Source organism: Gallinula chloropus (assembly GCF_964237585.1).
Source record: "Gallinula chloropus genome assembly, chromosome: 4".
In the NCBI taxonomy this organism is placed as follows: Eukaryota; Metazoa; Chordata; class Aves; order Gruiformes; family Rallidae; genus Gallinula; species Gallinula chloropus.
The window spans coordinates 2,861,056-2,878,757 of NC_140088.1; the positions used below are offsets into that span (position 1 = coordinate 2,861,056).

Here is a 17,702-nt window from a genome sequence, read left to right on the forward strand (position 1 = left end):
AGGGCTGACTGTGGAAAGGAAATATGTAGTGGATTGAAATTTCTCATAAGTAGGGCACCTCACAAGAACAGGCCAGAAAGATTAAGGTAAAAAGGAAGTGGGACAACAAAAGATGACATGACAGGTAAAAAATGGGTTTCTTACAATACAGTCCTTGACCTTCAAGAAAGCCAGAAAAGACAACTATTCCCCACCACATCTTTAAAGACTTTTTTAAAAATCAGGTTTAATTTAATTTTATTATTATTATTAGGCAGAAATGTTCAGCAAGGTTAAAATACATATAAAAATCATACCTTTAAAAGCTATAAAAAATTGAAGGACATTAAAAAAAATCAAATAGGTTTAAATTGCAACATTAGTACCTGATCTATTCTTTTTGAGTTTGTTTTTAAATTTTATATCAGACATTAGTAAGAAAGTTTTTAAAAAACTTGTGCATGAGAATGTGTTAACTGATACACCCAGTTACAAAGTCGAGTTAAAGAACAAGTTTTCCACTGTCAAGTGGTTGGGACAGTCGGTAAATATCAATAAAAAATGTACAATTGTAAATTAATATTGACTTTGAGTTGCACTTTAAAAAAATAAACACAGCACTTGACATGGGAGTTCAAAAAGGAAATATCATGGTTTGCAACACAAAGTAACTTAAGTTCAACATGGAATAAGCTCGTTGGACCTCTAACAACTGAGCCATGATATGATTAAGAGGGATTCTTGTCCATTTTCATGCACAGAAATTTTCAGTACCAATCCTTTTGTGACCTCAATGCAATACCTTTCTGGAGCTGAATGACAGACACGTTCAAAGAATCCCTTCATGAAAATAATCTACATCCCCCCCTTCTTTTCTCTTTGAGTCCAGCTCCAATTCAAGGCCACACTTCGGAGAAGAATACACAAAATAAAAAGAGCTATTGAACCTTATTTTAGAAAATCCACTTAATCCTGTAGTTCTGTTGCCTTCAGAATCAATGTGGGTCTCAAACGGTCTGCAGGATACAACTGGTTAAAGTAAAACTGTGTTGATTAGTTTTGCCACTTGTGATTCATTAAATACTTTTCCTCCCAGAGGTTCTAGCTGCTCAAATGATATGAGTACCAATAGGAACTGCTCATTTAAAATATACCTCCTCCTTTTCCCTTCATATGCGTAATAAATTCCTGTCCATCACTATGACTTATGATCTGCTTCAGGACTTTGTTTCTTCTAAAGCACTGTACCTCAGAAATGCATTCCTTCATCTATTTTTTTTCTCCTTTCTCATGCAAAATTCTGAAGTACAGCCAGATGTAGCTCAGTGAAGATGGGGATAAAACATGTCTTTTATTCCATTTAGTACTGATACGTAGAATTAACAGAAATCCTGCTGCATCTCCTAAGTATCACATAGACCTCAGTCATCCAACAAACTGATAAACATCCAGTATCATCTGGCAATCTTCTGGATCCCTGAATCTTGTTTAACCCGAGAACTCAAAACATTTCAAATACTGCAGACATTCCTGAGGACTGTTTTGGAGAGGACTCTGCAAGAGCAGCTCTATTTTAGTTTGTTTATTTGTTTGCCCCTTTTCCCCCAAGAAAACCTGGCATCTAAATGATAAAATAAGAGCCTGCTGATTGCTGGTCTTCTGCCTTTTTCCTGGAACTCTCTGTATCACTGCTCCACAGACTATACAGATAAATAGATCAGATCCACTTCCAGCTTTAGCTCCTGATAATCTTCAATTTAGATCAAACTAAAATGGGTAAGGGTGGTGGTGGGGGGGTAGAATCAACAGGATTTGCTTGTGCTCAGTACTATTCCCACAGGAAATGCTTTTGATACAGTGCCACAGTCCCCACAGGAGGAGACAGTTTAAATTTATTCATGGGCAAAGCAGAATTTCCTTCCAAAACCCTACAGTGCTGGAAGATGTTCTGCTTTCCCATTCATGGTTCCTTTCAGGAAATAAACAGCCTTTATTGCATTAAGCTTATTTCTAAACCAAAATGGATTCTTAAGCCAAAGAAAGTAGGAGAGCAATTGAGACTCTGAAAAATGTTGCTGCTTGGCCTAGATAGCAATCATGATGATTTACTGCCTTTTTGGTGGGAAAGAGGAAAGCCGAAAGGTTCCAGCAAATTACACTGGGCAGAAAGAAAGTACTTGCTTCCAGGTGGAATATTAATCCAACCTGATGTGTTGTCAAGTCTGTGAAGATGCTAAAAAGAATACCATAAGAAAACATTCATCTGTCCTAAATGAATGCCTAAGGCTGTTTTATGCAGAGACACTAGAGCAGCAATATTTTCTTCATTGCTTATAAGCCTTTAAAAAGAATGAGACATTTTATATAATGAGCAGTTATTAAATGAAAGGCGATTTGGTGATATTAATGTCTTAAGAAAATGTTTTGAGATCAGTGCTCAAGATTTAAAGCGATTCCACCTCTCCATCCCTTAGGTGGGATTTCAGTAGGAGAAGAGCCAGTGAGCAGTTAGTGTTCGATAGCTTAGTTCACCTGGTGGCCTTCAGTACAACTCCCTTTGAGTTTTTATGGATGCACATAATCTTGCTAAGATTTGCATACAATTAATTGACATTGGTATGGGAGGGGAACATGGCAGCCTGCTACAGCTTTCAAAGCCTACCTTTGAGAGAGAAATCCTCTACTGACCTAAACTGACTCAATTCAATTCATGCTCAAAACTCCTCCATAGCTGATGCCATGTGCTTTGGAAAAGGATGCTCGCATGCATCATGGAGAAGCTACCTTTTTGCCCCAAGAGTTAATAAAATGCATAGATACTGCAAACCAAAAAAGTCTGAGAAGTGTGCTTGTGATTAGGGCACACTGAACCTCTTTAAACACTTCTGTCTTCAAGAAGCTGCACCTACAGTACACAAAATTGCTCCATTTTCACATTTTCTTAAGTACACATTTTGTTCTGAACACCATGAAGTACCACAGTCCTTCATTCACATTTTGTATTCCTCAAGGAAACTGAGACAAGCTTATTAGTAAAGTTCATATTTAGGACTAGAACTTTCCCTTTTCCGTAAATCAGGAAGGAACAACAGTACCATTAGCTTTAGCATCAGGCCTGTTTATGGATAGCTGATTATTCTGTTATATTACTGTAAGGCCATATTGTGGCTTATGATATAAGATATGGAATGCTTGCATTAAAATCAAACCATATTAAAAATATATCTACTTGCAGCACTTTGTATAAACCACTTGACACAAACCACAGCTCTGGTTTGTACAGAAATTAAAGAGAATGGCCATGCAACTAAACAAAATAGTTATGAGGCAGGTGATCCACAATCTTTCTTTCCACCTACCACAAACTGACCCTCTAAAAATTCTTGCAAAGCTTCAGTTTTGCCTTGTGTACCAACAGGTGCTATGGAGGATTAATTCAAATCTGGGATTTTATTTCAAGATGCTGAAGAATAGACAAGTCCTGACCTTGTTTATCTTTGCTTCAGCTCTTAGATATGATGCTTTTCCCTCTGCCTTCACTGTTCAATAAAGTTGCATCTTTTGCACATTTTATTTCCTGTCCTCATTTTCCCTTAGTCCTGGATGCCCTTGACTTTATCTGCAATTCCCTCTGATCACACTGTATGGTAGGAGCCACACCTTTCCTTCCATTCATCTCACCTTGGATGAGAGATAAAAGCTGACCTTCACACTGCAACTCTCCCCAGCTCGCTGCCCTCACGACAAAAGACAACGATGTCTCGGTCACATAAGTACTAAAAATAGGAGAAGGAATTATCAGGCAAGACTACAGCAGCCAAAGTTCCTGCTCTGATCAGGCAACTGGATGTGCTGGTTTTGGCCAGTATAGAGTTAATTTTCTTCACAGTAGCTAGTATAGGGCTGTGTTTTGGATTGGTGCTGAAAGGACAGGGATGTTTCCCTTACTGCTCAGCAGTGCTTACACAGAGCTGAGGCCTTTGCTGCCTCTTAGACCACTCCACCAGTGAGTAGGCTGGGGATGCACAAGGAGTTGGGAGGGGACACAGCCAGGACAGCTGACCCCAACTGACCAATGTCACAGCAAATGGCATCATGCTCAGCATGTAAAGCTGGGGGGGGAAAAGAAGGAAGGGAGGACACACCTATGCAGTGATGGTGTTTTCCCAAATAACTTGCCCTGCTTTCCTGGAGACAGATGAACACCTGCCTGGCCATGGAAAGTGGTGAATAAGTTCCTTGTCTTGGTTTTCTTGCTCGCACAGCTTTTGCTTCAACTGTCTTGATCTCAACCCACCAGTTTTCTCTCTTTTATTCTTCCTATTCTTTCCCTCATCCCACCAGGGGAGGGCAGGGAGGGAGTGAACAAGCAGCTGCATGGTGGTAGTTGCCAGCTGAAGCTGAACCACAACACTGGAGTTGTTTCTAAGTTTCTATTGCCGCAACCAAAAGCTCTACACTGCTGCCACTCTCTATTTCATCTTATCTTTTTAAGCCTAAATGTGTAGCCTCCAAATTCAAAGTAAAGCAGCATTCAGGCCCAAATTATTCAGAAATTCAGAGGCAAACAACGAAATTAAAGTTTAAATGTCTGTCCCCAAGGTGCAGTTAATGTGGGCCACTGTAACATTAATAAAACTAGAGAAGACTTTGAGAAGTCATCTAATCCACCCCTCTGCTTCAGGACAAAACATGTAACATTTAAACCTTTAATATTTCCATCGCATCTTGGATGGCTGAGAAAATGAGTGCCTTGCCCCAGTAATCTAAGCCAGAAGAACAATAGGAGCAAAACAAAAAGAAAACTCAGACTAGCAAAGGTGGAAGAATGTTAATCAAACTTTTGTGGGAGGGAAGGGGGGAAGTTGGACTTTTGAAAAATTAGACTCAGATCTTATTTTGCATGAGCAGATTATACTGAATCACTTCAGTCCTACAGAAGCTGGGGCTATAGCTGTGAGATAGAAGCAGTCTGATTTAGTTCTCCTTCAATTTATGTTGGAAAAGTGAACTCATGTACACTATACAGAAAGCAGCTCCCAGTTCAACCTTTTTAAAGACACACAACAATTTGGGTGTCTGCATTACAGGATCTTTTGGGACATTTTGCAAGTAATGTGTATATTACTGTTTTTTTCACTGACCAGGTCCAAATTAAGCCCCATATCAGGCAGCCAAGGATAAAGTGACTATTACAGAACAACTGAAACTACACATTGATCTTTCCATTTGAAACAAGAACAAATTTCTTTTTGCAGGAAGAGATACGAACCAGGGATCAGAATAAAATCTACTGCCACTGTCTCCACATCCCACTTCTTCAATTCCTTTGGGAAAGGTCAGAATCTGATTTATATAGCCCAGTGGGAACGAGCAGCAATAACCAAATGCCAAAAGCACTTTGTTCGTATTGACACTTGAAATTCTATTACCTCCCATTTATCTAGGTGCTGCTTATTTGTTTTGTGGATTATGCAAAGTCAGGGCAGCGAATCGCTGGATCTGGTTTAAAGGTGCTAGTTTAGGCATGGAGATAGATGAGTGCAGCTATTTTCCCCCCAGGAGCAACATGAGACTGAAAACAGCACAACTGCCTTTACACGGCACAGGATCCAAGGTAAGAAAACTTGGGGCAGTACACCTGCTTCATCATGTCTCACTATCACATCCCTGCAAATAAGAGCACTCAGGGAGACAGCTAGCTTAGGTCTGACACAACCAGTATGGAGGTAGGGCTAGAAAAAGCACCAATTCCTGCAGAACCCCCTGGGGCTCAGCACACCATGCTCCCATTCGAGAAGAGCTCCTCTTTACATGTATTGGCATTACACCAAAACCAAGACCCTTTGCTGGCAGGTGCCATCCAGCACTCCAGTACCTAGGTTCTTTACTGAGAGGGTGGTTGGGCACTGGAACAGGCTCCCCAGGGAAGGGGTCACAGCACTGAGCTTCACTGAGTTCAACAAGCATCTGGACCATGCAATCAGTCCCATGCTCTGACTTGGCTGGCCCTGTGTGGAGCCATGAGTTGGACTCAATGATCCTTATGGGTCCCTTCCAACTATAGGTGATGGATTCTAGGATTCCATCACCTATGTGGCAATCGGCTCAGTGCCAACAGGACCTACAGTCCCTGCCTTGGTGCTGGCAGTGACAGAGCTGGGTTGGCTCCACCAGAAACCTTCAGATGTTTCTGGATCTCAGTTCCCCCAGGGAATTGAGGGAGATAATGTGGGGATCTGAATATGCGACAACAGAGAAAGCATACATAGTCCTTTCCCATTAATACAGTGCTGAGTACAGGGAGGCTGCTCAGTCAGTAGCGTTAATGACAGTAATGCTTATAAAGCATTTAGTCACATGTCACCAACAAGGACTGCAAAGCTAGACAGTTAGAAATAACAGAAAAGCAAAAGCCCTATTGAAGGGTGCAAGTAAATCCTTACTGAGTAGCACTGTCAGAAGTATAGTAGAACCACGGGGAAAGGAGCTTTAGTTTCTGAATAGATATATGTTTTCGTACTCCAACCTTTCTTTCTTGGGAGCAACCTGAGTTTTGGAAATTGCTATGAAAATGCTAAGTAGTGAAGGGGTAAAATACCACTCAGTCTGCACACAACAGACATTATGCAGAGTGAATCTCACTGATTCAATTTGTGGGACTTCAGGAAAAAAAAATAGGAAGGGCTTTGCAACTCCAACACTGGAGTTTTCAGTCTCCAGACTGCTCCAAGTAGATTTAAGTTTACTGACCCAGAAATGTTTTCATAATCAGTGATTTGCAGAATATTTTCTATGTAAGTCCCCAATGATAATGTAAATTGGGGCTTTATCCCCACTTTACTGGTTGGAAAACTGAGCTGCAGAGTGGTAAAAGCATCATTGCCCAAGAGCACAGGGAAAGGCATCTATAAAGCCAAGACTGGAACTCAAGAACTTATGGCTCCAGGTTCTACCACTGGCCCCTTCCATTTCTGACTGCCCTTCCACGCAGCTGTTCTGCCTCAGTCCACAGCACTGGATTTCAACGACATTGTGCTTTCCCGTGCCTTTTAGTGAGCAGGGAGAAGGCTGTTGTGGATGCCTGAGCCCCTTCTGTCACTGCATGTCAGCTGTGTCAACCTGAGATTACAGCTGGCACTACTCTTTCTGCAGGCAATAAGATCAGAAAAGCACAAAGTTGTTGTTCAAGCCTCTGATCCCTCAGGCCAGATGTTTGTTTGCTCACTCTGTTTGTTTGCAGCAGCGGGGGGAGGAACGACAGGGCATAAGAGGAGGAGGGGAAGGAAGGAGAGCTAAGGAGAGAGAGAAGAAAGAGAATAACAACTCCATTTGACCAGGAAGACTGAAATGGTACTAACCCAGGAGAGAAACTTAACTATATAAATAATGTCTGGGAGTTCACTACACTGTCCTGCCTGGCAGGATTCTTACTTTCTGGCAATCTTAATTAGCTTGATTCTCAATCTGAAAAATATTTCTCCATCTTTCTCTAAAACACTGTACGGTCACATTCTATGTATCACCAGGTGACTGCACTAACAATAATTCATCTTACTCCAGCAAAGGAGGAATTTATCAGAAATTTTTGATGATACTGCTTATGCTTGGGACCTGGGCAACTGTTCAACCATGGACCAGTGGACACAAACAGATGAGAACAGCTCATAATGTTTGAGCATTCAGTTAGAATAATCATGCTTACGTGGCCAGCTGTATTCTTTAACCTGGAATTGTTAGCAAGACCAAGCTCTCAGGATATACCTACATCTCCCAGTATGTAATTACAGCTTGTAGAAAATGGCATGGTGATGATTTTAGCAAGAAGCAGGCTGCATGTCAACGAGATCCAAGGGAAAAAGAAACCCATGTCTTGGATCCCTCTGTGAATGCAATACTTACTTGCACTATAGTATCTCAGGGATAGGGGCTCAAAGGCCTGTAGGGTGTGTAAGAATGTAATCCAAATATATAGGGAAATCCCTTGGCCCAGGGTCCTTATATCAGATGCAAGAAGGCTGAGAGTAATTAGGTAGAAAGATGCATCAATGCCCTATGGATACTGTATGGTAGGATACATCATTCTGACAGAAAGCAAGCCTCAAATTGAGGAACTGTAAAGCTCATCTCCTCCTGAGTTATATACATTACATACCATTCCACCAGTGTCAAAGGTTAACAGGACTTTTTAGAAATAGTCCCCCTGTTTTGCAAGAATTTCTCTTACAAGGAATCCTGGTCTGTAGGACTAAGCTAAGAGGGAAGAACTGAGATTTGAGAATCAAGATCATCAATGGAAAAAGAATGAGAGAAATGGAAAAAAAATAAGAGATGACACTGAACTTCCTTGTTTGAGTTTTGTCTTGTTTCATTTTAAATTTTGGCTGAATAATGTGCTCACAATACAGCAAAGTAACTTTTATCAAATTGCAGCTGGAGAGGGAGTGGGAGTATTTCCACATGATCATGTCTCCTTGGATACATTAATGAGGGAAAAAAGAAAGCATTTGCTTTCCAACAGAGTAATACAAATGTAATAAGTGTAGGCATGATACAAACACGTACAGTTTATGTGACTTCATATATCAGGTCACAAGCTAAGCATAATAGTAGGATAATTTTTTTAGGAGGGCATCATTTTGGTCATTTTTTTATTGTTGCCAGGGTGGGTTACTGTAATTCTCTGAAGCATCAAACACTTGGCTGCTCTCCAGGCTCAAGAAGCTGATTAGATGGACAAACAAGCTCTAGGTGGACAGAATAGAAACCATCCCAAATCCAGGACATTGGACAGAAGTGCCATTTTGACCATTAAAGCAAATTTTCTTCTCATATATTTGGTACTCGCCTGTAGATTTGACATCCTGGACATCTAGTCTGATTCAGGAGGATGCAAGAATGATACTACACTAATTCAGCTAACAGCATGCAGCAGTGTAACACAGTATGGATAAAAAGTTCTCTACCAATTGTCAGTACTTTCTGACACTATTTTCTTGATCCAGGCTATAAATAAGAATTTAAACTAGCATTGCCTCTGTGGTATGTATCTGTGTGTTAGAACAGCCTTTTCTGTGACTGTAATGTAGCTGTAATAGGCACTGTTACATAAGAGTGCTTCTTACTCCTCCTCTTCCTCTCATTCCCAGATCTCAGGGACTATCTGTGGGATCCTAGGCACGAATTAGCTGTTCATGGCTACCTGCATGAAGACCCCATTCTGTACCTGCCTTTCCTTAGGTAAACTTATTTCAATCCTACTGCTGTTATCAATACTGCACTGTTTGTTCTGCTTGGTTATCTTACATATATCTCCAACCAAAAACATGCATCTCCCTCTTTCTTAACACCAAGCTGATAGAAATACAGTGCTTGATAGACTACTACTGACATGGCCTTGAGGTATTTGGTGAAGGGAAGACCGACACCTCTGTAGACCGAGTGAAGTGTGTTGTGAGAACCTGGAACAGTTTTGAAAAATGAAGCCTCGACAGGAAGGGTGAGTACTGGAAGTTGCAGTATAGTCACTTTGTTCTTTTTCTCTCTGTCTTTCCTCTCCTCTGCCCTCAGAGACAGAATCCAGAACACAGACAAGCCCTACAGCTCGTCCACATGAGTGTTTGGGGATGGGGGAGAGTGGAAATGAATCACAGCATCATACTTCCTGTGGAAAAGCAAAACTTGAAGTACACAGAAGTTAAACTGTGTGGATAGTGGCAACATTTACATAACTTATTTATCATGTCAGATCCCATCCCATCACCCAGTGTGGATGCACATGCATTAACATGGGTGCTTTTGCATAAATTCCCAAGTACATTTGGCTCTTGGTGACTTAATGTGTGTAGGTTTATATCTCAGCGTATACAGGCCACCAAAATGAGTGTTCATAACATGTAGCCATATTTATCTGTTTTCCAGCTTTATAAATATATTATAGATTTTATGGTCCTGGAGTGACAAGCTACAATCAAGTCTTGATTTCATCAACTTGTCATGCTTTAATCATCCCTCTTGGCAGATCTTTCAACGTATGTCACAGTGCTGCCTTCAAAATGTGCCTCTCCAATGCTGTTTTATCAACCCTGACTTTTTATACGTTTTAGGTTCATTATGAAATGTGGTAAATCTGTCAAAGGCACTTTACATGCCATCGCCAATTCATGCTGATAGGAAGCATCTGAGAGCTCATTTAAGTCCCACAAAATGAGTACAATATGAAAAATCAAAACCCACAAACAAGCGTATGACAAGAACCCTGGGGATCACATTCAGCCCACAGGGCTAATCAAAATTCAGTGCTCTGGTTCCTAACTCGTTACCCACTCACAAGGGCATTTTGGAGAGGAAAAATATTAAGACCACAGTGGGATCTGGCAGTACCACGAAGAAATCCCTTCAGCTTGCACATCAAGTAGTTACTTGCACATGAAGTAGTTACTTCAAGTAGTCAAGATGTGTGTGCCTCTTCGTGGAGACAGCCTCAGCCAAGCTTCTTACTATTGTCTTGGTTACATTAGCAGTGAGAAGGAGGGAAGGGAGAGGCAAAGGGGTGTAAGATGGCAGAAATCAGGATGGGGTGGCTGAAGTGTGTGCTTTGTGGAAAGGAGGAGATGCCAAAATCACTCCTGAAGAGGCAGAGGGGAGTCAGGCTCTGCAAAGCATGGACAGCAATTTATTTCCTCTAATAAGGCTCACCTACCAAACATTTGGAAACCACTGAAGTAGTACAACATGAGCTGTTCAGGGGTATTGTGCAGGGGTAAGTACAAGGTTGGAAAGGAAGAACTTGTTGTGAAGACTCAGACATCCCAGTTAGTTCTGCTTTTGAGTTTTCCTTTTTAATGTCACAATCAGCATTAGACTCTGCATTACTGACCTCATGAGAATTTATAATCACAATATTGCACATCATTTTCAGTATCAGAGCACGTATCAGCTGAAAAAAGGGTATGTAGTCTTCTCTTAAATCCTCCAGTGATGCTACTATCAAATCATCCCAACTTATCTCCTCTTTCTCGGCTAATGCATTATAAATTAAATAAAGCCAAGTTGGGAGAGGTAATATCCCATATTAGGCTAATTGGTAACAGTTAAAAAGTACAGAGCAGCTTTCAGAAACACAGAACCTTAAAAAAAAAATTACAGAGAGAGAAAATGAAAACGTCACTAATAAAAAAATCAAGAACAACTTATATTTCCAGAAATTAGGCTGCTTTTGTTCAACTGTATTGGACTGACTCATAGAGACTGTTTTCAGTAGTCCTGCCTTGGTTATCATGAAGACTACTACAGGTTTAACACGCTACCTCTCTGTAATTAAGGCACCCTTATTTCCTAGAAGATTAGTGTTATCTCTGTTTCACAAACAGGAGAGTTCAGTTACCCTTGTTCAGATGGTCAGCAGGTAGCAAAACACAGAGCACAGAAAAGCTGGCTCAGCCCCCTCCTTTACTCTTGGGAAATCTTCTGTCTCCCTTACACGCAGCATAAAGCTGTTGAGTTCAACCCAAGGCAGCACACGCCAAGAATCTGGAGACCTCCTGTTTCAAGGACAAGATGGGGACTCACACATAAAAACCAGCAGGCATTGCTGGGAGGGGTTTTCTACAGCTTGCCTCTATGTTTTACATCACACAAATCTCTGCTAAATTTTGTCTTTAACAACTACAACAATCGCTGCATTATCTGAGGAAATTCCTCATCATAACAAGCTCTTGTGTGTTTTGTCTAATTCCTTTACAAATAACCTTGAGCCTTGTGTATGTCCTCTTAATATCTCAGGAGAGGATCTCACTTTCTCCTCCTCTCCTGCCTGCCTACCCCTTCTCCCCCCCCCTCCCCCAATTATCTCTCGCTGTCTTCTGGGTGGTTATGTTTAATCTCAGGATTAGGCAGAAGCCTGCAGTTTGCCTTGAACAGCTTATCAGCTTCCAAGAGACATTTACAGGGAGAGAAAGACTCCAGTTTTGATAGCAGTAATTGTATTTAGCTTGTAAGATACAAGGCTGTTTATCTCACGGCTGGGAAATCACAGAGGGAAAGAAAGAAAACGTTGCTGATAAAAACTAAATAAAACCAAAAAGAATGAAGAAAAAAAGGCACAGCACCCTTCCTGAAAGTCCCTCCAGTAGAGGGATGAGGTGGGAAACGGACTTAATTGAACAAAAAGATCATGCCACTTGTCAAAGGACATTGAAAAAGTCAAAGGAAAGGTGATAAACTGCCTGAGTGGGACAAGAAATGACCTGTTTGAAGGCAGACTATAACTCTAGTTCAGTAGGCACAACTGTGTAAAAATCTGAGAACCTGGCTTGTAGAAATGGATATATTTTAAGAGATACTGAGATCTAAGACAGCTGGAGCTGTGGACACCCATGTATCTGAAAACAAGTTTGGTTTTTGGTTGAGGGGGGGGTTGTTTTTGTTTTTCCACAGAAACTTACAATAGGACACGTCATGGGGTATCATACATCACTTAATATTAAACCCAACTTCAGTTTCCTTACTTATTAAATGCCCCTTCCATTCCAGATTTCCAGTTCAGTCCCCTCTTCTCAAGAGAGCTCCATACTCTATTTCTCCCATCCCAAAAGACCTGTAAAATACCTAATGCTGACTTAAGTTCTGTTTGGCTTACTGTGCTACTGTACTTTAAAACACCTAGAATAATTTTGGGTGGGTATTAAAGAAAAAAATAATTAAGAACAAGATATTTTGAATCTTACTAGGCTGCAACCAATATTCTAATTTAGTACAATCAAAAGAGTGCTCAAGCAGGGCAGAGTTGGCACCTTCCCACTGAAAAATACTCAGCACTGTGTAAAGTATTCAATAGCAATACAAAAGCTCCCACATTTCAGTTTGTATCCTTTTATTCACAGAAGATGGAACCATGCATATCATTCAATTGTGTCAAAATGGGAAGACCAACATAAATATTTCACGTTTCCACCACTATAATTTCTTCTATACAGTTAAAACAGATGAGATGAGACATACTGTATCTATTAAATCTATAATATAGAGATGTTCTATTTAATTTCAGCTGTCTCATGGCACTTGCTTGGTACTAACCAAGCAATTTCTGGTCTTTCCATCAATTTCAGATCTTTCTGTCAAGTAAATGAAAAATACATTGTAGCAAGAGAGACTTCATGCCTTTCACATTATAGATAGGTAGGATAATCTAGACCAATATCACTTTAATCTGTGCTTCTGGAAAGCATTTTGTTTCAGGCAACGGCAGGTGAGAGAGAATGCCTTTGTCTCACATAGACTACTAAATGTGTAGTTAAGTGAAGACTTTATATTGGCATAAACAAGCTTTGCTGATAAAGGAAGGGATCTTATCTTCCCCTGTGCCATGAATGATCATGTGGCCTCCCTTCCTGAGCTGGTTTACATGGTGAATGGCATCATCCAGATGAACAGAAGATGGGAGAGAGTAGAGAGCAGAAGTTTGACTACTTACTCAACGTGAGTATAGAAAAGAGTAGCGAAAGAATGAGCTCCTCTGCTGCATATTGTGGTAAAATCCATCCACACCAGCACTTGGGTTTGAATTGGGAGCATGCCTCTGAGGTGTACCTCTCACTCCCTACACTTCAGTTCACACATGGAAACGCTCTCAGGGAATACACACTAGGCACCTTTCCAATTAAATTAAACCAGAAGCTATGCCCCAACTGTTCAGGGCTATTCAGTCTTAGGGACTGGGACTAATCTGAAGGAAAACCCCAGAACTGACATCAGGGTCTCAGAATTAACTTTTTATTTTATAGATATACACTTATTGGGCCACAGCACTTGCCAGAGCAGCCACAAAGTCCTTGAAGTTCTGCTGTTGAGAGCTAGCTGTCCAGCTTCCTAAAATCCAACTTTCCCACAAATATGTACTTGAGAGAGAATGAATTAGGGGCATAAAGGACAAAACCTCTTTTTGTTTTATTCAATGCCAACAGAACTGCAAATTAGTGTCATCTGAAAGGGCAGAGACTCCTAAAAGAAGGCTGAGAGATCACTCAAGAGAATGATAAAGGGGAAAAATATAAAATCTGCATTGGGTGAATGAACTAATGAATCCTGATAAGGATCCAGTTGTTTAAAGCTGTCATATTTATTTATTTTTTGAATGCAGGAATAAAATCCAGGCTTCAGTTCTCTTGCTAAATCATGTATTTATTTAAATTACAACCTCTTCCTGCCTTTTGCTTCCTTTCCTTTAATCTTCTCCCTTAAAATAATGCTCCAATTAGACTTTATTCTGGTGCACTGATATTCTTGCTTTACAGCTTCTCCTCCTGTAGTTTTGCTTCTTTTTCTACTACAGAAAATGTAGTCAGTGCATGGATGAATGAACAAGTATATCATGCTTGTTTTGATGTACACTACAAATCTGGCAACACATGAGTATTTCTTTGCAAGAAAAGACAGCAGAGAAAGAGGAAAAAAAATCTCCTCTCTGAGAAATAATTAAAACTTAGAGACTGAGGTATCCCAGTTCAGTGTCAAGATCGTTTTTAACCCTTCTGAGAAGGGCTGATTCCTTCCCAACGGCAGGATCCCTCATTTCAGTCAGTCGATCCTACTATAAAGTGCCTCAAAATTTAATGGGTTCACAGATTCACAGAACTGTAGGGGTTGGAAGGGACCTCTAGAGATCGAGTCCAACCACCCTGACAAAGCAGGTTCCCTAGGTTTACTGTAATCTGAAAGAAAAACACATCAGAGGCTTTCTCTGCCTGAACTAGCTTTCCCATCTTACCTACATTTGGTCCAAAACGACTGCTACTTCATCACCAAACAGATTAATTTAGAAAATAGAGGAGGCTTTCAGCAAGAACATAAAAGGAAGACAATAACAGTGACCAAGTACAATCTGTTATCTGGGATGTTTACCAAAGAGTGAAGCCATGTGAGACAACAGAAGGCTGTCATGGAAGTCTACTGCCCTTAAGGGCACAGAAAGGTCTAAGTGTGTGTTAGCAAAAGGTGCACATTCTGACTGAGAGGTGTGTTGGATGATCAGCATCATGAATTAAGCATCAAGGAGGTGGCTATCAGTAAAGCCTATGGACAAAGCCCATCTCCTTACCACGTACTTGAGGGACAGGACAAAGAGACAAAATTAATGCAAATAAATCATAAATGGCTCACTGGTTTTGGCTGAACTAAATCACAACCACTGAACTGTAGATAGCACTCCTAGTACTAATGCTGCTATTTGCCATCACCCAGCTCTCAGGTGCTTTGTCTCAGGTACTTGCACCAGGCCACTGTTCAGAGTCTTACTGCCCAGTAAGAGAAATTCTGGCACAGTCAGAATCGTACAAATTGTGAGAGATCATCCCTAATGATCAGGATTATTTCAGTCCTAAAGTTTAGCCAATCTTAGCTGCTAAATTCCCTCCTTTAGAATTTTCTCTCTAACCCTTTACCTTGCAAGAAAGCATAAAGCTCATGTTGCAGGTGACTGAGATGTAATTAGATGCTATAAAACCCCAAAATGTCAGTACCTGAATTGTAAGTTTGTTGCATTTCCTTCCACTTCCTTGTCTTTTATATGAAGTTGCAAAAATACAACTTTGGAGTCTTCTAGTCCCATTGGGCCAGTTTCATTTAATTTCAATTTAACTGAAGACTGTGTTTTAAGGAAAGCCAATATTCTCTCTCTTTGCTCATTTAATGAATATCCCACTTTTATTTGTACTTTACATTGAGCAAGCAATTATGAGTCTAATGTATAATCCTTCTACAGGTAATAAAACTCAGAGAGGAGCATGGAAACACCATTCGGAATGCAGCCCAAGCTGCCTGGAGATTGCATCACGTGTGATGACAAAGAAGATACTGCCACTAGTTTGCAATATTTGCAAACATTAAGCTGTAACACCGTGCAGAAAATCAAGTGTACATGAAATAGTTCATTTTACAGACAACACAGCATGTCCAAACATGCACATGCTACAAATATGATGTTGTTTTAAACACTACAAGTAAGTGCGTGGACAGAATTGGAGTGATCATATGTGTAAAATACAAGAATCCTTAACTATTATTACAAAGTTTGAAAACAATTGTAATTTCAGGAGTCTTCAGCTGAAACAAGCTGGATTAGTCTGGGTCTACCTAGCCACAGAGCTTTTTACAAGGTTGAAACTCTGCTGAACACCAGCTTGGTCTTGCACTCAGTACGAGAAACACTAGCCCAAGGTTGCTCTGTTAAAGACAACAATTTACTAACCTCAAAAGCTCCTGCTTGGTCTTTTTTTAAACAATTCCCCTGAAAATGGAACTAATAATGCTTGACTTCCTGTAGTTATTGGCTTCTCTCATTGAAGCTTTTCTTTAATCTGAGGCATTGATAATTATGATAATTATTATCAATTGATAATTGATATTTGTATATCTTTATTATATGGATATTCTTGTATTTAACATGAATTGAGATCAAGCCACAGTCCTTTCCTCTGGGAGTGCTGGAACACTGCGTTCCCCCCTTTGGTGTTCTCCCTAGATATCTAGGATTTATTTATTTATTTATTTTTATAAATTTTTGTTCCTTTTTTAAATTGAGCCAAAAAATCAGTTAGAAAGAAACCGGAAAAAATTAGGGAGACACATGCAAACACACAATGTATGACCCTGTAATGATCCTTATGGGTCCCTTCCAACTCAGCATATTCTATGATTGTTTTCACAGGGACAGGCTGAAAACTTCATCACCTACAAACAGCCAGAAATAGAAATTCATGCATGTAAAGGAAAAGACTGTGTGGAATATAAAGGTGTTCTTTTCCCTTGGGGAACAACTGCATATACTCAGCACTAGCCCAGGACATATGATTAATACTGACTCTATAAAACCATACATCTTCTAATGAAAACACAGGAATATCTTTAGCCAAGAAAGAAGCAGAGGGTACTGAGGTATTCTCTGAGTGTGATTTATTTTCCCTTTTAAAAAAAGTCTCTAAAGCAATGAGCTGAATATTTTGTTTCTTTACACCAGGGACTTACTACAGCAAGTAATAGAAGAAGGAAATTTATTTGTGGGGGGGGTTTACTGACTATAATTGACTGCCAACTGGATCAGAGGTATTTTACCACAAAATAATTGATGAAAGGAGAAGAAGAAAGATGCTCAGTTTGGGCCTCCCTGAGCCACACTTCCTTCCCTAACCAATGGATAACAGAGCTACAATCTAACTCAGAATGTCTGTCATGGCATTTATGGAAAACAATTATTTCACAGAAATAAGCATAACTATTAAAATATACTCTTTTGCATACATAGCAAAACACCTAATATTTGATAGAGATAAGCACAGGCTAGATCACTTACATTGACAAAAATTTGTGTACTTTCTGAGCAAGTGGAAGAGATGAAATTATCCTATTTAATGGTGTTATGTAAACACTTAGTATATTTCTCATAATTGGAACTTATTTAACCTTAGAATTCTTTCCTGTTCCTGCTGTCTTTTGAAGCCACCCACATCACCAAGCCTCAGCTATCTGGTGCACTATCAGCACCACATACAGCAATCTGTTTTTCACTTGGAGCAAGTTTGACCTTTCAGCACGGTGACATATAGTATCTAAAGGTTATGGTTTGCCAGTGGTGGGATAAAACACGGAGCAGAGATTCAAGACCCAGTTGTTTACTATTCCTGGTGGATTTAGGGTGATGACCCCCAAAGACATACTGAATTGTTCCA

At 40.1% G+C, this 17,702-nt stretch overlaps 1 protein-coding gene across 6 annotated transcripts in view; it reads right to left on the reverse strand.

Annotated features, from left to right (window-relative positions):
• The window catches only part of NRXN3 (neurexin 3), a gene marked incomplete at its 5' end in the record, with an annotated part of 932,122 nt that overhangs the window by 111,387 nt on the left and 803,033 nt on the right, over positions 1 to 17,702 (reverse strand). The gene's annotated exons all lie outside the window — the stretch shown is intronic.